The sequence below is a fragment of the Marmota flaviventris genome, chromosome 3, assembly GCF_047511675.1.
Source record: "Marmota flaviventris isolate mMarFla1 chromosome 3, mMarFla1.hap1, whole genome shotgun sequence".
Classification (NCBI taxonomy): domain Eukaryota; kingdom Metazoa; phylum Chordata; class Mammalia; order Rodentia; family Sciuridae; genus Marmota; species Marmota flaviventris.
This window is the reverse complement of record NC_092500.1, coordinates 162995836-163020526: the sequence shown is the minus strand read 5'-3', so window position 1 is coordinate 163020526 and position 24691 is coordinate 162995836. Positions and strand designations below refer to the sequence as shown.

The following is a 24691-nucleotide window of genomic DNA, read 5'->3' as shown; positions in this document are numbered from 1 at the left end:
AAACATTGTGCTAAGTGAAAGAAATTAGACATAAAACACCACATATTATAGAATTCTATGTATAGGAAATGTCCAGAATAGACAAATTTATAGAGACAGAGACAGATTAGTGGCTGCTAGGGCTCCAGGCAGGTAAGTGGGGTGGGAAGGGCTGCTTATGGTTACAGAATTTCTTCCAGAGGAGATGAAATACTCTAAAATTCAGTTGTAGTGATGGTCATAGAGCTCTACGAATTTACTAAAAAATTGGTTTGCATACTTCAGCTGGTAAATCATATGGTGTCTGAATTTTATCTCAGAAAGTTAACTAATTAAAATAAAAATATACAATCTCCATTCTCAAAAAAAAGAAAAGAAGAAAGAGAGTAGAAATGAGGAGACTGATTGAAAGGTTTTTTAAAACAGCGAAGGTGACTGAAGGGACCCTGAATGGGTGGACGTGTAGGAGGGATGCTAAATGTGCTCAGGAGATCACAGTTCTTCATATTTAACCATGGGGTTTCCCATAGATATGTCTCAAGAGTGTTCAACAATAGTGTTAAGCTATTATGAACATATTTATATGATGGTTTTTCAAAAAAGAAATTAAGGCAGCTACAGTACGTGTTGATGTCAAGTCTCTTTCCCATTTGTGTAAGTGTTGAATCACACCCTTTTGTAAGACACCAGGCGGGGGAGGCAGGCAGAGGCTACACGAAGGAAGACCCAAATTTTACTCTTACTATAAGATTATTCAACAAGCAAAAATATGAAAAATTTCTGTTTGCATTGCTCCTGATCATCCTCAACTGATTACCATAAAGATGAATTTGCAACTTGAAAGTAGTTTACCCAATATGCTGTCACTAGTTGAACCCTCCAGCATAGTCATGGGAAGCACGTGTGCCCCTGCTTGGTGGGTGTCTATTGGCACAGAGGTCCAGGAATGAGCTGGCGGGGGGAAGAGCTACAAGACCAAAATGCAGCTGGGCCTCCAGCTGGTGTTGAAGTGGACTCTGCCATTATCCTGAAAGCTTTTAGGGCAAACCCCTAGTCAGATGGGGGCATCAGGCCTGACATGAATAAGGCTTGGCACCAGGCCTCAGGCCAGCCCCAGCAGGGTGGGTGGCATAGATTTCAAGTGGCCATCCACTGATTTCTGGTTTGTGATCCAAACTAGACACTAGGAGACAGGAATCAGATGGAGTCTGAATCAGGAAAGCAGAGGCAGTGTGCTGGGACCTGAAGATACAAAGGGTCTTACTGCCCTGGGATAATTGTTTATTCAGCCATCATACACTGAATCCTACTACATGGCAGGCCTAGTGCAAGGGGATGCTGGTTCATCTCAGGACAAGAACTGTGCGCTTTTGACCATACATTAGTGCATCTCTGAAAAAAAAGGAGCCTTCATGTTTCTCACAGTATTTTGTTACATAAGTTCCATAAATTTCTAGATATTTTCTAAAAGATGATCACTATTCGCCAGTGTTCCTCTAAGGCTACAGTATAAACACACTACTCATTTTCAAGTTCATGGCTGAACCTCCTTGAGTGATGAAGATGTTTATGGTCAATGAGTACAGTTATGCATAGTGCAGAGTGTACTTTGGCCTTCTCTCATGTTTAATGAAATCATTAATCTCTGTAACCTCTACTCACAAACTAAATTGCACTGGAATTCATGAAAAATTGCAGACTCTATGGCCTCTTATAAAAGTGTACAGAATGTAAAAATTATGTCATAATGCCCTTCAGTTATGTGCTAAAATTATTCAGAATCAGCCATACTTTTTGCAACTTATTGGTTAACACCAAGACATACATGAAAGGTTAAGAATGAAGTGTAAAAAGACCTTACTTCATTTGGTTAAAAATGCATGCGAGCTTGAGTTTTTACTTAAACCCAGAGAAACTCATGAAAGATAACCGGACAAAAGTTATGAACCGATTATAAACAAAGAAGTATAAGTCTCTGCTATACACATGAGAAAGTGTTCAATTTTTCCTAACAGAGAAGGAAAGAAAAATTAAAACAAAATTTGGTTCACCCCAATTTAAGAAGTGGCAATGTATGGATTGAGGAGGGTGGGTGAAATAAAAATTGATACTTAGTAATGAGAGTATAAATTGGTACAACCATTCAGAAAGGGAATTTGTATCAAAGCCTCCAAAATGTTCACTTCTTTCCCCAGTATTTTAATTTCTGGAAGCTTATTCTCAGAAACGTCCATGCATATTTATATCAAGAATGTTAATCATTATTAGTAACAACCCAGATGACTAACAATAGGAGACTGGTAAAATTATGCAGTATCTTTACAGTGGGATATTGCAACTAAATGTCATTTATTCAATAAATATTAAATAATATGAGGCAAAGATTTGCAATGAAAAAAATATATTTTTAATTATAAAATTAATCATAAATTGCAACTATGTAAAGAGAAAAGAAAGAAAGAATGGAAATGCTATAGTAAAGTGTTTGTAGTGTTTTTTCTAAGTGGTAGAATTATGAGTGATGCCGCATTTTCTAATCTATTTTGGAAATCTGTTGTCATTATACTTTCCAATAAGTTATGCCAATGCTTGAATAATGTGGGCATGGCTAAAAAGAAAATGGTGCTTGACTCCCTAAATATGACATAAGGGGGTAGTAGAAATAGACAAAGAATTCAAGGCCATGGTGTCCCACAGCCATCACGCTGCCTACTCCATCCACATGGACAGTCCAGAAGAGCAAAGTCAAGGGCACAGGTCACTTCTCAGTCTTGACCTTGACCTTACCCTGAGTACCAAGACTGGAGGAGTCAGGATGAGCAGAAGAGCTATTTGGAGGTAAGTGATCTCCAGCTGGTTGGACGAATCTCAGCATGCAGAGCTCTGAGCAGGTGTGGGTTTACCAGTTAGCACGGCAAGGACATTGGCTTTGCGTCCTTGTGTCCCTAAACAGCAGTCTGGCAGCACCAGCAGCTCTGCTGTCCCTGTCAGAGACCCTTTCCTGTGGCATCTTAGGATGCTTCCTAAATTTTTTCAGCCTTCCCAGTATCCTATGAGATGAAGAGGAGTTTAAATGGCAAAAGGAAAAGAGAACAAAACACCCCTTCTTCGTGCCCTTCAAAAAAAAGACCCTCCTGTCAACAGTGCCTTTTATTTTTATTATTCTGCAGCCTGTTTCTCTGCTTTCCCTTCTTTCCCAAAAATATGCTTTGCAGTTGGTTTGTGAAAACCAGCTTGAGCCGCCGCAGCCTGTCCTCTGCAGCCTTCCATCTGTAGCCTGGTCTGTATTCTACACCGTATATTTAGAATGCCTCAATTAGTAGCATTCCGCGTGCTATTCAGAAAGGGGCTGGAAAGTCAGATGCAAGAGCAAGGCCATTGATGGGGACTGGCTTCTGAATACTGCTGGCTCTTATCCTCTGATCCCAGAAGTTAGGGATATTTTGGGGACATCCAGAGAACAGATGGCCCATGAAGGCAGCTGGCCCATGTGGTAATTAGCCCACAGAGGCAGTTGGTCATTTTCTGGGCTTGGAGCAGAAATGTGCTTCTGTTTGTGCCATTCAAGGTGTGGGAAGAGACTGGTTAGAATGATGCACAGGGCAGAAAGAGGTGCGTAAAGGTGGCAGCCCAGATGTTAGCTCTGCTTGACTACCAAGTAAAGGATTCCTAGCAAAAAGGTTGAAGGGGAGTTTTTCGATTTTCATTTAAAACTGGGAATCCTATGCTATGTTTAACAGAGCCAGAGAAAGATAGCCCTGTAAGGGAGTCAGTAAAAATACAATATGGGACCCTTGATGGTCCCAAGACTCCACACACTTCCTTTCCCTGGCATTTGTGTCCTGTGATTGTTAACTGTTACCTTCGTCCCCCGCTAGGCTGAGATGAGGGATCATTCCTCACACCACTCGGGGTAGCTCTAACGCTGAGCAGAGTGCCTGGTTCATAGACCTTGATTGAAGGTTTATTGAATGAATGAATGAACTCAGAGGGAATAGAAGCCAGAGCACAGTTTTGGAAGCACTGGCTTGGAAAGGCGGAAGAAGAATGCCTCTTTTGAGGCTCTGCAGATGAGTGAATTTTTCTTTATTTGATTTTCTCTTTGAGAGAAAGACTGGGAATTTAAAGTCTAAGCAGTAATAAATGCTGGGCAATAATGATTTCACCCAAAAATCTTGTTCCTGCAGATCTCCATATATTTTAATTTGACCCTTTAAAGTGGAGAGCGAGGTTGATTGTAGGCTTGGTGTTCTATTTTAGTAATCATTCTGATTCTCTCACTTGGTTCACTTTTCATCTTCTCTCTCTTCATGCATCCCCGTGTCCCCAGTGATGCATCCCCCTGCATGTTCATGCTGCCCTTTGAAACTTCCAACTCTTCTGAGGTGACCCATTTACCTGTCTCATCTGCATTTTCTACCTGCAGGAAATACACTCTTCGCCTTTCCATTGGGGGCCATTGTTACATCATTGCACATAATTGTAACTGCATGTAGTTAATTTTCAAGAATCCTGGGTCTGAATGAAACAAAAACCCTCAGTTATACTCTGAATCATGGACTGGGAAGATAAATTTATTAGACAATAGGATCCTGTTGATCCTCACAAGTTTGGAGGCAGGCTGCTTGGATTTAAATTGCACCTGAACTATTTAACTACTGTGTTCTGTATAGATGGTGCTTCACCTCTCTGCTGAAGTTAATAACATTAATACCCACCTTTTGGAGTTGTTATAAGCAGTATATGGGTTAATATACATAATACTTTTAGGGCAGTGCATGGCACAATAAATTCTATGAATTATTGCTGTTTGGATTATTTACTGATAGGCTTTGGGGGAAGTTTTTATAGCTCTGGAAATCTTGCAGCTCCTTCTCTGGCCTCTCACATCCACCTATTAATATAGCTTATTAGCTTATTTTCTTCTTATAGTTACCTACCATTGACTAGTGGAGGGCTCATTTCCATTTCTGTATCCAGTTCCAAAATATCATGTTGTTATAAACAAAATTAAACACTTTTTAGTGAAGATTTGTTGAGAAATTAGAACTGTGATCTAATCCTGTGTTAATGTTATCATCATCAGTGGTCATTATTGAAATGTCTGTGGCATATTCATCTTATTTTTGCTGCATAGACTATCTATTGGGGTAAGAGAGTATCTTTTGGGAAGGCTACAACATGGAGAATTTGGGATTTAGGGTGAATGCTAATGTTCATCTACTTTTTTTAGCCTATCATGGAACATGGGTTTTTGTTTTCTCATTTTATTGTTTGGATGGCTGTGTTTCCGTTCTAAAACTCTCGGCCTTCTTTGATGAGAGAGCCCAATTATTTCATGCTCCCTGTGGTGTTTTTCTAATTAGAATTCTCTTAGGAGATGGATGGCATAGAAGATGTCCCAGGGGCATGTGAAAGGACTTTTCTGTGCTGAGACACTGTGAATAGCTGACATGGCCAGGCACCTTCACTGTCCCCTGCCTCTGGCGTAGTTCCTAGGATATGGCTTCTCCCCTGTTAGGGTTTACCAAAATTGAGTCTCTGAAAGCCTAACCATTTTTCTTCTCTGGAATTTGACCCCTTATTCTTGTTGACTTTCCATCCGTCCTGTTAATTACTGCTAGATTCTAGCTCCAACTCAGAGCTCAGTGGCCCTGTCCATTGCTCTAGATGGAGGCTCCACCATGGCCTTACACATGGCGGCCCCTTCTCCTCCCCAGTCTGTGTCCAAGACCTTCCTGTCACAAAGACAGTCTGTCCAGGGCACTTAAAATCTGGAACTACTCTGACTAAGCAAAAGCAGCCATAAAAGACACTTATTCTCTTATTTCCAGACATCTGGCTGGGGCTGGGAGGTGAAACGTTCTCACTGGGGTGGTGGATGGAGGAACATTTTCTTTTCAAAGCAATACTGTGTTTTAGGATATTAACATGAGAGATGAGTCTCTGGGGCAGAATATGAGTAAATGTTCAAGAAAAAGCTTTCAGGAGTAAAATTTAAGCTCTTTAGAGTTGTCTGTTGGAGAAAAACATTGAGGTAATTCTTCAAAAGGGAAGCGTTGTATAAAAGTGTGAGTTGGCATCTGAATCTAGGTTAACTCTCTTCCCCAAAAATAATGGTTAAAGGATTTCTCTTTGCCAGCTTTCTAAGAGGACATGTAGTAAATCCCGACATCCATTCATGCAGACGTTAAGTAATAGAAAGCCTTCTCCGATACCATTCCTTCAGCAATTATCATCAGGTGCCCACTGCATGCCAAGTATCATCCCAGGCCTTGACGATCCAGAAGTGAAAACCTGGGCAAAAAACTTGGCTCGTGCAGTTTACATTCTAGTTGGGGAGGCAATAAATATAGACCTAAGTAAGTAAAGGACAGAGCTTGAGAAAGGTGATTCCCTTCACCGAGGGGGAGTATAGGAGGTTGAGGGGGTAGGACGGCTGACAGGACATCATAATTGTAAACAAGACAGGTTTCGTTCTGAAAATAACACCTGAGCAGAAGTTTGAAGAGTGAGGGAGTGAGCCATTCCTACACCTGCAGGCGAGGTCCCCGATGGGAGGACAGCTGCTGTGACACTCCGGGGAGTCTGTCACTGTGCTGGAGCAGTGAGAGAACAGGAGGGGAGGGACACATCGTGGGCCCTGTAGGCCAGTGGAGGGACTTCAGCTCTTACCCTCAGTGAGAGCGGAAGAGCTTGGTTGGTTTTAACCAGCATGGTTAGTTCATGGATTGATGAGAGAGAGAGAGAGAGAGAGAGAGAGAGAGAGAGAGAGAGAGAGAGAGATGCTTGGTGGTGATAGTTTGAACAACTGCAAGAGTACCCCGCTATTGACTGACATGGGAAGAGTGTGTGTGTGTGTGCATGTGTGCACGTGCGTGTAACATAAAAACGCGTGTGAACACGCACTGTATCTTCTGGGATGGTAGACCCTGGCTAACTGATGTGATGGTTCTTGGTTGTGTTTCTTGCCTGGGCCGCCGTAACTCGGCACTACAGACTGAATGGCATAAACAACAAAAATTTATTTTATCACGATTTTGGAGGCTGGGATTCCAAGATCAAGGTGCCAGCGGGTTTGATTTCTTTTGATGCCTTTCTCATTGGCTTGTAGATGACCCTCCTGTCGCTATGCCTTCACTGGGTCCTTCCTCTGTGAGAGCACATCCCTCCTGTCTCTGTGGGTGTCCAAATTTCTTCTTCTCTCAAGAACACCAGTCAGATTGGGGGAGAGCCCATCCCAACAGCCTCATTTTTACTTAATTCCCTCCTTCAAGGCCTGGCGCCAAACACAGTCACACTCTGAGGTGCTGAAGGTCGGGATTTCAACTTAAAAATTGAGGGGGAGACACAATTCTGTTCATAACATTCATCTTTGTTATCTGAGAATTTGGGGGTGTCACAATTAGACTGTCTGGCAGCCAGGCAAATCCTGAAATGAGCATGTTAATAACATTGCTTATATCAGATTAAAATATAAGTCTGTTAATGAACAATTTATTGAAATAAAGGCTGTTCTATACATACTCATCAACAGCAATTGTTTTTAGTACTGTCATGGTTTCCATATGAAGGGTTTCCTGAAAGCTGTGGCAGTTAAAGAAAAGGTGTGGTATTTAAAGAGACTATGGTCACTAAAGAAATATTAAGTACTTTGCAAAGAGACAATAGAGAGCTGGGGTTGTGGCTCAGTGGTACAGTGCTTACCTAGCACATGTGAGGCACTGGGTTCAATCCTCAGTATCATATAAAAATAAAGGTATTGTGTTCACCTACAACTAAAAATATATGTTTTAAAAAAGAGAGGGAAACAATAGAAAGATGCCTTGAGGCCACCTCAGGAATTTGCAAGAAAACACCCAGTACAGGCTCAAGGTCACAGAAGGAAAAATTCCTTTGGAAAGAGATAATGGGGGCACCTTGCTCATACAGGGGAGCTAGGAAGATGGTTCACCATGCTCAGCCATGATCCCAGGAGGTCCAGCTACTGCTGGGCTTAATGAAGATTAGATAAAAATAATAGTATTTATATAAAGCTCTGTAGACCAGGGAAAGTGATCTGCCCAATTTGGGAGTGTGGTGTCCAGAAACACTTAAGGGAGATGGCCAAGATGGTTGGATCATGGGCTTGGAACTCAAGACAGAAGTCTAGTTTGGAGCAATAGAGATAGACATTGTTAAGGTATTGATAACAAATTTAAGTTGTGGAGATGCATGAGATTCTCTATGGAACTGTTCAAAGTGAAAAGAGATCTGAGATCAGAATTCTAAGGACACCCAAAATTAAGGAATAAGCAGACAGACAGACACATGTGAAAAAGACTATGAGGGAACAGCCAGAGAGGAAGGAAAAACATTGGGAGGACTTGGTACCTTCGATGGTCCAAGGAAAGAGAGCAGTTTCAGACAGAGAGAGTGGCCATTTATCTTGAATTCTGAATAAAGGTGGTTCCCATGGTTGATTGACAGGATTTTGCATGAACAAGCTGTTGATGACCTCTGAGTTGTTGGGGAGGGACAGAGGCAGGAATTATTTTATTTGGACGAGGAAAGGAAGGAAAGGAGGTGATGCCCTCAGATATAGACTGCATAGCCTAAAGCGATACTGCCCAGCGTGGTAGCCACTCACCACATGGGGCTATTTACAACTAAAATTAAGTAAAATCATATAAAATTTAAAAATTCAGGTCCTCAGTATTCCTAGCCACAATATAAGTGCCCATTGACTATCTGACAGCACAGAAAATTCTGTTTGATAGTGCTCAGCTAGGTGCTTAGTAGTGAAGGAAATAAAACAATAGATATGACGAACTCTCTGAGCATGTTTTTAAGGAGTGTATGTGTCTGTGTGTGTGTGTGTGTGTGTGTGTGTGTGTGTTTCATAAAGAGACATAAGATATTTAGAGTTGATGGAAAGAGCTCGTACTTGGATGTATGCATGTGTTTGCTGACATATCAAGAAGCTATAGTGTATAGAGAAAAAAAAAAGACTCTTCCATTCCTGCTAGCACTTTGAAACTCAAAATTTTATTATAATTACTTCTAAGTGTGTTTAAAAGTAACTGAAAAAGAGAAAATTTGTTTGATCTCTAGCTCCATAATTTCTAGCTTTGCCCCCCCCCCCAAATGGAGTTGATTCATGCTTGTTGATTTAAATTCTGAATTATTCTTGGGACAGCAATGTTCTAGGAATGCAATTAATTGTACACTCACACAGCAACATGTGATCAGCACTTTTTCCTGCTCCAACTACAATTCTAAGCATTGAGGATATAGAAATTAATATGACATAATTTTTACTATAAAATTTCGACTATAATCATGTTTTCTTGTTTCCGGTTTGGGATTCTCTTCCCCAGGGTGGTTCTAGTTCTGCTTGGGTGTGTCTTGTACACAAGAGGAAGTTTGGGTAATCTTTGATGAAGACCTCAGGCAGAGGTAGGTAGAGACCTGGGACCTTCATATTCTAAACTACATGGCACACTGAAGATCCACAAGTGCTTACTGAGCTCCTGTTAAGTGCCTACCCATTTATTAAGTCCTAGAATATTGTAAAGATTTTAAAATAAGATGTGATTCCTACTGTAGTTGGAAAAATGAGACACCTTAAGCATATGAAGGTAATAACAGGACAGAGTTTAGTAAGTGACTATGGTAATAAACACCCAGAGTGCCAGGAATTCATGGGGGAAAGAAGGAGCCCAGTGGATTGACATAGTGGCCAATAAGTTTAATTAGGAATAAAATGTAACAGCCACACATTATAAGGCTATTGTCTGATTAATGACAGCCTTTAAATCTTGGAAAAGATTTTCAATGAGATGTCTCCAGCAGTGGAGCATATTTCAGGCACTTGTGCAGGGACATGGCCTGATGCACACAGGAGTTTGCTGATGTGCAGGGAGTAGACTCCCTCCCTTGCCTAGGAGACCCAGCACAGGGGAGCCCTATGGTGGGCTGTGATGGTCCATCCTGCAGTTGTGTCTGTGACTATTTATTGAAAATACAGACTCCACCTCTTTCCGTCCACATTGTTGGTGTTGGATCTAATCTCAAAGATAATACATCTTACTATTTCTGTGCAACATATTCCAAATCCCTGAACCTCAGAGAAGTTGAAATTTCCAGGGATGCTCCTGTGCCTGTGCTCTTGGCTATGTTTGTATGAAGTGTACTACCAGTTTCCTATTCGGAATTTAAATATGGAGAAAACTGAAAAATGCTTGGCTGGAGTTATTTATAATTCAAGCCTGTGAAAACAAGCATACTATGTTGATAAGTATTCTTTTAGGGCTGTGTACTCTACAAAGAGGTGTCTGTCATCCTGCAGTTTATACCACATCTGGTTCTTGAACAGAGTTCCAGTGTGTAAATTTCTCTCCTGAAGACAGGCATTCATATGATCCATGGAGTGGGATCTTTCCTTAAGACAGGAAATAGGGCTCTCTTTTTAGGTTAAATCTCCCAGCTTCTGAAGGCACCTGGTAAGAAATACCAATATTTCAGGTCTTTGTTATCTGCATCTTCATCAAAACCCCTCAATTCTGGGTATTTACCTGGAAGGCCCCCAAAGCTACAGTGAAGATGTAATAAATATACAAAAGAGAATAAGACAGAATTAAAAGAAAAATGAAGTGATATCTAGGGTTTACAACTTAATAATGGAAGAAAGACAATAAATTGAGCTGTTTCAGGTTAAAACTGATAAAATCCATAGGCCAGCCTGCAGGACAAGTGGATGCTGACCCCCCGGGTGGCACTTTGAGAAGCCTGATTCTCACAATGGATTGAGTCTTCAGTCCTTGAGACCTTTCCCCTGGGTTACCTTGAGAACACAAAGGAGGGAAAGAGACCGAGGATGCTTTTTTAGTTCTTTCATCTTGGCTATCCTTGAAGTACCTTTGGCTGTTAGTGGGCTGATAGAGTTCCAAGATTTATGTGGATAGAAAGGGCCCTGAATCCAGAAAACAATTTTACACAAGTTTTCCACATGGATCCCTGCTCCAAAGTGTAATATTTTCTTATTTCTTCCAGTTCCATTTCCTTCCATCATAGCAACCCACATATGGTAGGCACGTTGTAAGACCTCTCACCCTTTGAGGTTTCGACTTTGCATCCCACATCTATAACACGATTGCCTAAATCATTCACCAGACTTTCAAGATTTCCCTGTATTTCCTCTGCATGTTCCTCTCACAGAAATTTCCGCCATCCAAACATTATTATTCTGAGATGGTGAGGATTTATTATACAGGCAAAACCAGAGCCCGTTGAGACCATTACTGTTACACACAAGGGAATGATGCAGAAAGCACTTAAGGAGTCTTTTTAGAGGAATGAAGAACACAGAGGTCTGGAAGCATTTTTTGATTTCAGAGTCGTTCACTCCTGTTTCATTTGAATATCAGCCTTTGAAGGATAAATATCTCTGTCCCAGATCTCAGCAACATGAACACTTCTTTACTAACACAGTTTATAGTAATGGAGCCATTCTGCAGTAGACAAAGGGGAGACATTATTTTTGTCATAACTTAACTCCTAAATTTGCTTTCAAGAGTAACAATATGTTACTGGCCAAGCACCGGTGCCGTGAGACTTCCTGCAAATGACTGCCTCCATATGGAAATCACCAGATTATGAACGGTTGAAGTCATGTTCCCTGAAGCAATGCCTTCCAACCTTGGCTGCACATTACAATCTCTTGGGGAGCCCAGGCCACACTACAAAGTAATTAAATCAGAATATGTAGGAGTGGAGCCAGGGCATCAGTCTTTTTAAAGGTCCCCAGGGGATTCCATGGTGCAGCCACAGTTGTGAACCACCACTTTATAGATCTCCAGACCTAATGGTGAAATAGGCTCATAGCTAATAGTGCCCATGTCTGTAACTTTTCCAAGGTCTAGAATCCCTGGAAATGCTGATGTTCTTTGTCAAAACATCATGAAATATGGTTGAACAGCTAAGTACCATGATGGGGATCACTCGGTTGGGACTTGAACCCAGGCTCCCTGGCTCTCAAGAGTCGGTGCTATGGGTTCCTGTTTCCTGCCCTCTCTCTTGCACACACACAGAGAAAGTCAAGCATGGATTCATGCAATACATAGTTACCGAGCACCCATGCAGTGCTGGGCAGAGTTCTAGGTATCCAAGCATGTTTTCTCTTACTTTACTGTTATGAATTAGGGGTGCTTGTCAATGACAGGCCCGTGTATTTACTTTCAGAAAAATGATTTAAAATCAATTGTTTCAAAATATTCTCAGTAGATATCCTATAACCCCAACTCGTCTGCATCCAATTCCTCAAGTCAGCTATTTAGTTTTATGTATGTTTAAATTTTATCTAAGATTCCCTATTTTTTCCCATAGATTACTTATAAGTATGTTGTTTAACTTCCAAATATGTAGAGATTTTCTTGCTTTCTATTATCGGTTTCTGGTTTGATTTTACTATGGTTAGAGAACACATTCTATTTATTTCTATTCTTTTAAAATTTGTTGGTTTGTTTTATGACCCAAGAGAGTCTGTCCTAATGTATGTTGCAATATCGCTTGAAAAATATATGTATTATGCTAATTCTGGGTAGAGTACTCTATAAATGTTCATTAAATCTTATTCATTGATTGGATTTTATGACTTCTATATCCTTTCTGATTTTATACGTAGTAGTTCTGTCAGTTATTGAGGGGGGTGTCAAAATTCCCAAATATGATTGTGGATGTGTCTTTTTCTTCTTTCAGCTCTATCAGTTTTTGTTTCATGTATTTTGAGGCTCTGTTGTTTAGTGCATATACATATAAGACCATGTATTCCTGGTGGATGGATTCTTTTATCATTTTATAATGTCCTTCTCTATCTCTAATAATTTTCTTTGATCTGCTTTATCTGATTTGATATAGCCTCTACTTTAAAAAAATTATGGTTTTCATAGTCTATCTTCCTCCATCTTTTTTCCCACACAAGTTATTCAGGTCATTGAATTTTAAATACATTCATATAAACAGCCAGGAGTTGAGTTGTGCTTTTTAAAAATCTACTGTGCTGGGGCTGGGGTTGTGGCTCAGTGGTAGAGTGCTTGCCTAGCACATGTGAGGCGCTGGGTTCAATCTCAGCACCACATAAAATAAATAAAAATAAAGGTTTTTTTTTTTTTCTTTTTTACTCTACGGTGCTAATCTCTTCCTTCTAATTGGTATGTTTAAACCATTTAGACTTAGGATAATTTTTGATATGATACAATTTATGTCTCTCCCAAGTTAACTAGAAATATAACCAAGGTCCATTTTTATTAGAGAATTCACCTAGAGATGAAATTAGAAATAGCTGTCAATGGGTACTTCACTAAACATTTGCTTCACTCTAGGCTAAATTTTTTGAGACAAGCCTCAATTGTATGGGATTTTGGGGTCTTAACTACCCACTTATCCCTGTCTTTAGCATATTGGGACTTTTTTCTCCAAGGAAAATCATAGTTCTGTGCAGGGAACTTGAATTGCCCAGTTCCTGGTACAGGGGAGGGATGGTTTCGTGTTCTGCCTCGTGTCTTGTGTGTATCATAAGAGGTTATCAGAAATACTGAGAGCACAGTGATGTTTGCATCTGCTCTTCATGAGGAACATTGCAAACTCACATGCCGTGAGCTTCTCAGAGAACACAATATCAAAACCGTTACCCACCAATAACCATCAGATACTAATAGTATAGTTATTGCTGCATTATAAATGATCCTAGAATTTCGGGGGGATTGGGTTAATACCACCATTTTTGTATGCTGACAGATTCCGTGGGTCAGGAATTCAGGAAGCACACAGGAGAATGCGTCCGTTAAGAAGTTAATGAAATCATGATAGGGATTTTGTGCAGACAGTGACTATCATAATCCTGAGATGACAATGGTGTTCTTTCTTGTCTGTTCCTACATCATGGACAAGGTAGGCTGTCATTGTTTAGTGCCTGTTCTGTACAGTTGTGGAAACTGAGGCTTTGGGAATGGACTTCACCCAAGCCACAGAGCAAATTAATGGTAAAATGGAATGAAAATTCAAGTCTCTCTTTTCCCCACACAGGTCATCTCTGAAAGAACTTTCCCTGGCTTTGTTGCCTAAGGTGTCACTTTATGACTTGGCACGACACAGGGGCTTAGCACAACTGAGACATTGCATGACATTCTGAGCAGATTGTTCCACTTAAAAGAGTGTTCCCGAGGGGTGGACAAACCTCACAGCTGCCAGCAGTCAGTTTTCAAGTTGTTTCCCAGTGTGTTCTTCACCCCAAAGGAAGAGCATTCTTTGCTTTCTCCTTCGAGTCATATTTTCCCTTGGTGATCAGTGGAGGTGCATCTGTGTCCCTGTATGTGTCTAAGGGTGTGGCGGTAGGAGTGGTGCAGGACTCAGTCCTCTACCAAAAGCTAATCTCTAGGGGGTTTTCTCCCAGACTTCATGGTTCTCTTTACAGTTCAAGATTCACAGTGTTATAGATTCTGTTTTGTCTATAGTAGGTTCTCCAAAAGTAAAAGAAAACCCTTAAACCAAGATTCAAACAAAATCACAGTTATGTGGTAGCAAATGGTGAGAACTCTCAGCCATCCTCACAAAGCCTTCTCTGATCTGGAACCCACCTGGCCCTTGTGCTCCATGCCTTATATTCTTCACCTGCCCCCTCTCCCAGCCGTCCTGGACTTGGGTAGTTTTCTGAATGTACCGTATTTACTCTTACATTTTCTGGTCACGTGGCCTGGAAAGTTGCCCTGAATCGGTCAGGGTGGCTCCAGGTGAATTGGGCTGGCTACTAAATAACCACATGGAGACAGAAAATATCTTTTTGGGGGGAGGTTCAGTGATGGCTCCTTGACCTCAGCTCCCACAAAGCAAGCAAGAGAGGCAGGCAAGAGAGAGAGAGGGCTTGCCTGAAACCCTCCTATTTACTGAGGGGAAGACATTCGAGAAAGTTCAACCCAAATAAGGCAAGGGATTGGGTTTCAGGGGGTTGCTGGGCAATGTCTTCTGGTCAGCAGATTGACTGACATCTTGGAAAGCCACACCCAACTCAGGTGCTGTGGGGCGATCATAGGCAGAGCAAGCAAAAGGGACACGTACGTCACACAGCCCAGTCAGAGCAGCAACGTCAGTCCAGTCCCCTCATGCGCTCAAATGCCATAGCTCACACACACAGCCATGGCTGGCTCAGACAAAAAGTCCTCCTCACCCATACATATTGAGTTTGCCTGCTGCCCAGCGCCGCCTCCTTAACTTAATTTAAATACTTCCCTGTCTCCACAGCAGAGCTGAGAGTGTCTCCTAGCACCCCCACCCCCAAGTGCAATGCTGTAGCTGCTCATTTCTGTTTCTGTACAATTTGCAACCCCTCCAGGGAAGGTGCATGCTTTATTCTTCTTTGTATATTCTAGACTATTATCAAAAATAGTCAGATCCCAAGGAGTGTGGGGACAGGCCCATCCTCGTGACGTGAATGAGTTCCTGGACTCATGGGTTAACAAAAGCATATCCTTCTACTCATTATCATTTTAGCTTTACCTAATGTCCTTGTGGTCCTAAAACATTTGCAAGAAATGCTACTTTATTCAGATTTCATTAAACATGCCGTCAATGTTTGAGCCATAGCTTTAGATTTTCTCTAATTGAGGAGGTATTTCGAAGGGGAGGGGGAGAGCTGGGTCTGTAAGTGTGCTTTTCATGTTGATTTTCTATACTGATGAGGGCATCAGTTCATCTCTCTTTTTGTGATCAACATGGAATAACAGAGACAAAACCAATCACACTCCACTGATTTGGACCATCATTGGTTATTATTTATTACAATGGTTAATTCTTCATTAAGACTCAACATGTACCATTTCGGGGTAAACCTGTAGTTCCCAAAAGCTGGTCCTCAGACCTTGGTTTAACAGTTCTGGTGTGGGGTCCAAAAACCTGTATTTCCCAAGCTTACCAGTTTCTACTGGCAGAGACGAATGCAGCTCAGCTAAAGCCTGTTATGGCAAAAAAAAAAAAAAAATTATAACCTGTTTTATAGACATATTTATTTTTTCTTGATCTTTGGCAGTCTGTGGTTTATCTGTGGTCTAGAAGTTTCTCAGAAAGATGCATGCATTTTCCTCAAATGTCCCTTGGATTCAATATTATAGCCTATGCAAAAAGCTAAAATGAATTCCCACCACTGACTAATTAGATGAATCATTCAAATAAAATCAGTGCTTACAAGAGACACATCTCATGACTTTCTCTAAAGCACAAAGTAGTTGATGTTGATGCTTTGAATGCACACTGTGTCCTATTCTTAAAACTAGGAATAGGAACCCTGAGCCATTGAATGTCTTATTTAAGGTGGTGAAGACAGGGTTAGACCAGGAGTGTCTGGCATGGGTGTTGGCCAACCACAGAAGCCTGCATGCAAAAGCCAAGAGAGTCAGTGTGTCTGGCAGAGGAAGGACGCTGTTCTAATTATATTAGACATTGTGGAGGATGGTGCAGATAAGATCTGGTGCACTGTTTTGCTAACCAGTTTGGATGGTTGAAAGCAGAGGTAGGTGTAGTCAGATAAAAGATTGTAATAGATGAGAAGGATGTTGGGGTCAATGATTTGGAACTTTTAGTTGATATCATACATTTAAAAAATTGTATTGCATCTTCGGGGCTGGGGTTGTAGCTTAGTGGTAGAGCACTTGCCTAGCACTTGAGAGTTGCTGGGTTTGATCCTCAGCACCACATAAAAATAAATAAAATAAAATAAAGGTATTGTGTCCAACTACAACTAAAACATTTTTTTAAAAATTGTATTGCATCTTAAAAAAGGCATTGCATTATTGCTTAAAAATGACCTTGACTTGCCGGACTTGGTGGTACATGCCTGTAGTCCCAGCAGCTCGGGAGGCTGAGACAAGGAAGATGGTGGGTTCAAAGCCAGTCTCAGCAATGGCGAGTTGCTTAGCAACTCAGTGAGGCCCTGTCTCTAAATAAAGTTCAAAATAGGGCTGGGGATGTTGCTCAGTGGTTAAGTACTCCTGAGTTCAATCCCCTGTACCAAAAAAAAAGACCTTTACTCAAATACTACATATGCTAATATGTCTGTCACAAGGTGTTTGACCAGAATAACAAGAATCTTCACCTTTTCTAGTTCCACAGTGGCAACTTAAAAAACAATAACTAATTGTATTCTGCTCTCAAGCATATTAAATGCCAGTACAGCAAGTAGAGACACTTACCCTGAGTCCTGGCCTATTTGACCAAGAACAATAATACATTAAATGATGAATGGAGCAAAGTGGATGACATGGTGACAGCAATGGCAATTATTATTGTTATTTCTAACATCTCTGAGTACTTCTGGTGTGCCAGGCTAACCTTCACAATAGCGTAATGAAGAAGTTATTATTAATCCCATATCTGAAAAACAAAGATCAGATCTGGTGCACTCTTTTGCTAACAGTGAATCAATCTGTAAGACCTCATTCAAAGATCAAATGGTTCTGGCCACAAATAGGAGGTGTTGTCAGTTGAGCAGCTGCCAGGACTGGCTGTTCCAGGGACAGGGTCTGACTCCCTTTAACCTCCTCTGGTTCAAGTATGGTAGCTGCCAACAACAGAATCAAGCAAGCTATAGATCGCGTAAAAAGCCTTTTGATGTTTGCAGTTAGAGAAGAAGTGGAGTCCTCAAAGAGCCAATCAGAGAACTAAGGGAGAAAAATTCCCAGCTGGAGCAGGAAGACACTCGGCTGAGGACACTGGCCAGTCCTGAGCAGCTCAGTCAGCTTCTAGACCAGCTGCAGACTGACTCCCCTCCTGCCACCAAGCAGCCACAGGAGACCACACAGCCCCCAGCTCAGCCAGTGTCCCAGGACTCAGGACCAAGCTCACAGCCTCCTATTTCCTCGCAGAACTGGCTGCTGCTGTTGTCTGAACTGACCACATCGGGAAGATGTACTAGGGAGAGTCGGCCTCCACAGTCACCCATTTCATTGCTCAACTACAAAAGAGATGTGAGACTGAAATATGCCGTTATCTTTTTTTCCCAGTGTTAAACGCTCATTTGCTTTTGGCTTGAATAAATTTATTAGTTGGGTGAATTAAAGGTTCATCAGAGAATTAGCACGGATGGACCCTGTGCAGCTTGGCAGATATCTGAGGAAGGCGGTAAGTGGTGCTGAGGAGCTGGGTGCCTCTCCACCCCTTCCCGCTGTCTACCCCACTCCCAGAGTGCTGCTGGCTGGGAGTGTACTCCTCAGGGTTAGGAAGCAGTGGAGCTCCTCCCTGGACTTTGCACTCTACCTGCCCCCACCCTGAGGAACCTGAAAGGGAGTCAAGAAAGAAGACTGGCCTGAGGGGAAAACAGTTCACTCTCCACATTGGTGACTGTCACCAAAGTCCATTAAAAAAAAAAAAAAAAAAAGTACTGTGCCTCTTAAACAGCAGAAGATACAAAACTATTAGTGATAAAACAATAGCAGGTAGCAGGGACCTACGCTCTTACTATGAAGGTTGTTTTGCTTATTGTGAACCTGTTTATGTAGTGTAACTATTTCGTTCATCATTTAGGTTGCACAGATTGAAATTTAGATCGTTTTCTTGGCTGGCTTGAAGAGGTGTGGATTGTCTTATAGAGAGATCTGCATAAAGACCGTTACATGACAAAACCACACCTGAAGACATTTTAAGAATTTGGCACAGTCACTCTATGTAATCAGAAATCTAGCTGCTGTTCAGTGAAGTCTTTGGATTGAGCTGGCTGATGACTTCGAAAAATGATCAGTTTTAGCTAATGAAATGAATTTCTCAGTAGGGTGTTCTGCAGATTACCTGAGTGGTCGTTATATGCAAATGTTCCTGTGCATGTTCACTATGCCATTGTAAGGTGTCACTGAATTTAACTGTTGTACTTGTCAGATTTCCATAAAGCATATAAAATGTTGATTAAAAAATATGTTGGGCTGCTGTTGTGGCTCCGTGGTAGAGTGTTTGCCTAGCATGTGTGAGGCACTGGGGGTTGTTCCTCAGCACTACATAAAAATAAATAAAATAAAGGTATAAAAATTACATTATCAATTCCTCAAAGATGAGTTTTAAGATTGACTTGTCTGATATTCTTTGGAAAGTTGATTAACTTTTTGAAGCATCTTTTATGATGTTTTTCTGTCTCAAATGTCAGTTTCAAAGAAAAGAGGAAAACAGAAAAAAGGGATTAACATCCATTTTAATGAAGTTGATTTGCCCCAGAAGAACTTAAACATGATGTTGCTCTTAAATCCAGTCACATGCACAGCAGTCTGATCATGTCGTGGGTAACCTGGAACAAGTTACTTATTTAAATTTCTCCAAAGGCCTCCATCTATAACAGGAAGTAATGAATGGCTTATTTCTTTGGAAGAATAACTTTAAAATCAAGATGATATTTGTAAATGTGGTCGAGAGAGATACGAGTCAGAGGTAATGTCAGTTTCAGTTAGGCTGTATGTCCTATTTTGGTGGCAAGTCAGTTTGACAGTTGTGTGAGGACAAGTGTCATGGTTGGCCAGGGACAATACTCGATCTTTGACCCCTTAACTCCTGCTCATTGCTGCTGCCTGTATGGTAAGGTATCTGCTGTCCCACAGCGTCCCGGATAAATGGCTCCACTGTGTTTTGAGAGGAAGTCTTGGCAGCTGTTCGGAAACTTTCCTGATAATGGCTGCCCTGACTTTCCTGCCTCGGATGTTTGTGCTGGATTCCCTGAAGAGCTCCCGCTGTCGGAACCTCTCCTGTCCTGCCCGATTTCTTCAACTCTCTTTAGTCCAGGGTAGACATCTAGCTTGTGTAATTTCTAGTCATTTTTTGCTTCTTAAAATAAGGTGATGGAAAGAGATAGGTCTGTCTTTCTTCCTAAGAAACCCCTAATTCTTGAATCATAAGAACTGAGAGGGAAGAAGAGATCCACATACTTGGGGTCCTCAGGAGCCTGTAGCCTGGGTCTGGCAAACTTGAGCAGTAATGAGGGGGAAAGGGAAGAGCCCCATTTTCCAGCGGAAAAGCACAAAGAGGCCCAATGTCCTGGACCTGTTTGCCTCCTGAATCACGTTCAACTTAAGACATCCTCAGAATCCATCTTTTCCCCATTCCTTCTGTTAGGCTGATCTCAGTCTCGTTCTCTCTTGTTCATTCGCATCGCAGGTACACTTTGACCCTCTCTTCTTCTTTATCACTGCCTTTTCCTGGGCTTCACGGTTCCCTGCTCCAGCCTGGACCCCACACTGTCATCCTTCACTGCTTGCTTTCCGGAGCGACGCTGCCCTGCCCTCCACACCTGTCCTGTGGTGCTCATCCCTGGATCACTGGTCTGCCATCTTGTCTCCTCCTTCATCTGAGCTCTTCCAGTGGCTGGAGAAGGGCTGCTGAGTGTGCCGATGTCAGTGGAGACGGCCCAGCCCAGGGGCATCTCATCTGGGGTTATTTGGCAATGCTTCTCTGCATTCTTCCACAGGTCCACCTACCTTTCTCCACCGCCGCCATCCCAGACCTCCCGTGCTCCTGTCAGGCCCCTCATTCCATCCTTAAGCCCTCCCTCTGTGGCTTCAAACTCTGAATCCCTGTTCTCCTTCTCCTGTGCTGTTTTGGGGACCAGATGACTCTCCCTGTCCACTCCAAGTCCTTCCCGGGCTGTAGATCCATCCACCTCTCACTCCCTCCTTCCATCCGTTCATGAGTTCTCATTGACCACTTCTGTTTGTTCCTTCCTCTCAGCATTGAAAGGAGTTATGGTTCCCCTTCCAGTTTTTTAAAAGAGACCGCACTCTGTCAGCCATGAATTCCTTACCTTCTAACCTGTGGTGTCCATTCCCTTTTCCGTCCGTCCAGCACCTTCAGTTTCTTCTCCCTGCCCCCCTCCCTCCCTCCCTCCCTTCTGTGCAGCCAGTACACATTGGAGTCTCAGGATAAACATTCTGGTTTCCACGGAGCTGACTTTCCAGTGGAGGGAACATAATAGGTGGGTAGGTCGGTAGGTAAACACACTCAGATAGTGGGCTCTAAGGAGACTAGAAAGGGGTGACCTGAAAGGGGAGACAAGTGACTGGGGTGGGGGTGAGGGGTTCAGGAGTGAGAGTAGAGAGGCCTCTCTGAGGAGGTGGCATTTGAGTTGCCACCTACTTGGTGGGAAGGATCCAGCCATGCGAGGACCCAGGGGAAACCCCTGGCCAAGGGCAGGTCCTTCTGCAAGAAGAAACTTGACAGCTGCAAGGAAATGAAAGAGAAGCACTTAATTCATGGCTGCCGGCTGCGCCTGGTCTCCATCCACTTTCAAATGCGCCCTTGCCTGGCTCGCGTCCTGATGTTTCTCTGAAGCCTTATTGGGAAGACCCTGAAGCATCTTGCCCCATCCATCAGGCCAGTGTCTCCCCATCTTTTTGAGCCGTGATTCACTGCTTGGCACTGTTAAGCAATCCCGTGTTCCTCACTGGGCTCCCTGACACCGCAGTCCTCTGTCTCTGAGTCCTCCTGTCCTTGGGACTTCTTAGTCTCCTTTGCCCTCTGTACCTGGAGGGTTGGTATAACCAGGCCTGCACCCAAACTCTCTTCCATCTTACTTAGAAAGTATCACCCAGCTGGGCATCCATCAATCTATCAAATAGAAATTATGTATGCTGTGGTGAATAATGCGATGTGTTCATCTTTGTATAAACTACACAGCGTTGAACGTAAAGATTCAATTGAGCAAATCAACATATCCATCGTCTCATCAATTTATTTTTTTCCCGTGATGAGAATGTTAAAAAAAATTATGATAGCAGTTTTGAAATACATGATGCGTTGTTGTTGACCGTGGTCGCCACACAATGCTGCTAGATTGTTCCTCTTCTCTGAGATTTTATACCCTTTAACCAGCAGCTTCCTTTTTCCCATCCCCCCCCAGCCTCCTAGCCCCTGAGAACTACCTTTCCACTCTCTGCTTCTGTGAATTCGATTGTTTTAGATTCCATGCAATATTGGTCTTCCTGTGTTTAGCTGATTTCATTTAGCATAATGCTTCCAACTCCACTCATGCTGTCACAAATGACAGAATTTCTTCCTTTTTAAAGGCTGAGTCGTATTCTGCCATGTTTGTACACACCACATTTTCTTTATCCATCCTGTTGAAGGACACTGAGATTGCTTCCACATCTTGGCTCTTGTGAATAACGTCCAGTGAACGTGGGAGTGCAGACAGATCTTGAGCGCACTGGCCTCCTTCTTGGTCTACAGACCCTCCCTGGTGGATCTCACCCATACCCACAGCTCCAATTTGTTTGGTGGGAATGCCCAAATCTATGTTTAAAAAGTTCTGTCTGCTGACTGCAAACCTCAAATCAGCATATGCAGACCTTGATGCCCATCCCCTTTCTCACCTGCCGCTGGAGTCACCCCCACATCCTTCCCTTTCCCTGGAGTCACCCCCACATCCTTCCCTTTCCCTCTGCTGACGACCAGTCTCTAACCACATTCTGACCAAGCTCTCTAACCAGCCTCTTCCCCCTTCCCCTTATCTCCACTGCTACCATCCTGGCTCAGGCCCTTGTCATTTCCTGCTGCACCCGGTGACTCCTTCCTCCTTGCTCTGAGCTCACATCCTGTCATCCGCCCACGCTCTGCCCTGCTGGGATGTGATCCTCCTCTCGCCTCATCCTGCCTGTTAAACCACCTGGTGCTCTTGTGCGCTGGGACCAAGTCACACCTGTGAGGATGACTTAGCTGGCCCAGGTGGCATGGCCGCCCCTGACCTCAGGCTCATCTCCCACACCTACCTACTGCACCCAGCCTGCTGCACTGCTGCAAGTCGGCCAAACCCATCCAGCTGGTTGGTGTTCGTTTGTTGTTGTTGTTTCCAGCAACTTCACTTACACGCCATTGTCCTCCTTGGCCTGGACTCTCTGATTTTATAGGCCCCGCAAACAGCCACTCAGTATTCAGTTCTGGTGAGACATCTTCTACCTAACCACCCAGACCCTCTACCAGGTGAGCGCAGCCTCCCCGTCTGTTCACTGGGGCTGACTCTGGGAGGTGCTTACCAGATTACTTGTGCCGTCTTGCTTACCTTTGTGTGTTCTTCCCTAGAACGTGAATTCTGAAAGCCCCGCTATTTTATCTTGTTCATCTCTGCACCTCTAATATAGAACGTGATCTGCGGGAATTAATACTGGTATCCACCAGAAATATCAAGGATAAAACTAATCGCATCACTTGAAAATGGATGATGTGGGGCTGGCAAGTCACCTGTGAGGAGCCCAGCCCACTGCAGCTCCAGAATCCTACATGCCTTCGGTTCCTACTTATTGTTAGATATCCCCGAGGCCTTTGTGAGGTGATAGGTACGTTGTAGTTTTGTGGGGTGGGGGAAAGAAAGTCGACTGCTAATACTAGTGATGGAGTAAGAAGGAGCTCTAAATAAGTGAGGTTCGTAGAAGTTTCTAACAGAGTAAGAACTAAATATTGGGTTTGTCTGCTCAGATCAATGACAGGAACAAGCACACACCGAATGCAGTCTATGGAAGTGAGAAAAGATCATTTATGAATCACCTCAGCAAGTACAGTGGGCTCAACCATTTTTTATCCAGTGAAAGAAATTCTCAGAGCTGTGTGCCATGGTGCACACCTGTAGTCCCAGCAGCTTGGGAGGCTGAGGCAGGGGATTGCAAGTTCAAAGCCAGTCTCAGCAACTTAGCGAGGCCCCAAGCAACTTAGTGGGACCCTGACTCTAAATAAAAAATTAAAAGAGACAGGGATGTGGCTCAGTGGTTAAGTGCCCTGATGTCAATCCCCAGTACAAAAAAAAAGAAAGAAAGAAAGAAAAAGAAAAGAAAGAAAGAAATTCTCCATGGTAAACAGGGTTAAATTTGAGTGAGGATATGGCCTGAGAGTAAGGGACATTCCATGACCCAGCCAACAAGCAAAAGCTGCATTGTGGGGCTCCTTGATTGCTTGTTGACTTTTTAGCACCTGACCCTGGGGATCCAAGGCAGTCTGTTCATTGCTTTCACAAATACCATGTGTCTACTATTGATCTGCGACATCAGAGCTGGCTGGCAAGTGACAGCACTGTAATGATGCCTCATTTATCTGGTGGCCTGGGATCCAGACATAACAATCTAGGCAAAACTTTCTAAGTAACTGAAGCACCATAGTTTTAAAAAAGTACTTTTTTGGGGGGGAGGGGAATAAAATCTTTCTCACATACTTACTTCTTTCTCTTCCTGAAAAAAAAGGTCAGCAGAATATGCTCTTCCAGAATCACAGAGCAAGCAGGTGTGTGCTCCTTCAAGGATGTCTTCAAGGACAATTTACATGAGTGGGGTGTTTTTAATATTAAATGAACCCAGATAATTTTTTAAAATAATGTTCTGCCTCCTGTCCTGCTATCAGGAGTTTGCCTGTCACGGTTTATTTCTATCAGCATTTTTGCTTGTTATAGTTATTCTTTTCCCAGAGACAGTCAGCCCTCCATATCCATGGGTTCTGCATCCAGGATTCAGCCAACCTTGCATTGAACATGTTCAAAAACATTTACATCTGTACTGAAAGCATATAGACTTTTTTCTCATCATTATTCCCTAAACAATAGAGTATAACAACTATTGATATAGAATTTACCTTGTAATAGCTATTGTAAGCAACCTAGAGAGGATTGAAAGTATATGGAAGGATGTATATAAGTTATATGCAAATCCTATGCCATTTATGGAAGCGATGTGAGCAT

The 24691-nt window shown here is 42.6% G+C and overlaps 1 protein-coding gene and 1 pseudogene across 1 annotated transcript in view; both read left to right on the top strand.

Annotated features, from left to right (window-relative positions):
* The window catches only part of Csgalnact1 (chondroitin sulfate N-acetylgalactosaminyltransferase 1), a 313956-nt gene that overhangs the window by 241301 nt on the left and 47964 nt on the right, over window positions 1-24691 (top strand). The window lies entirely within an intron of this gene.
* On the top strand, window positions 17551-18014 carry LOC114085822 (TSC22 domain family protein 1 pseudogene; annotated as a pseudogene).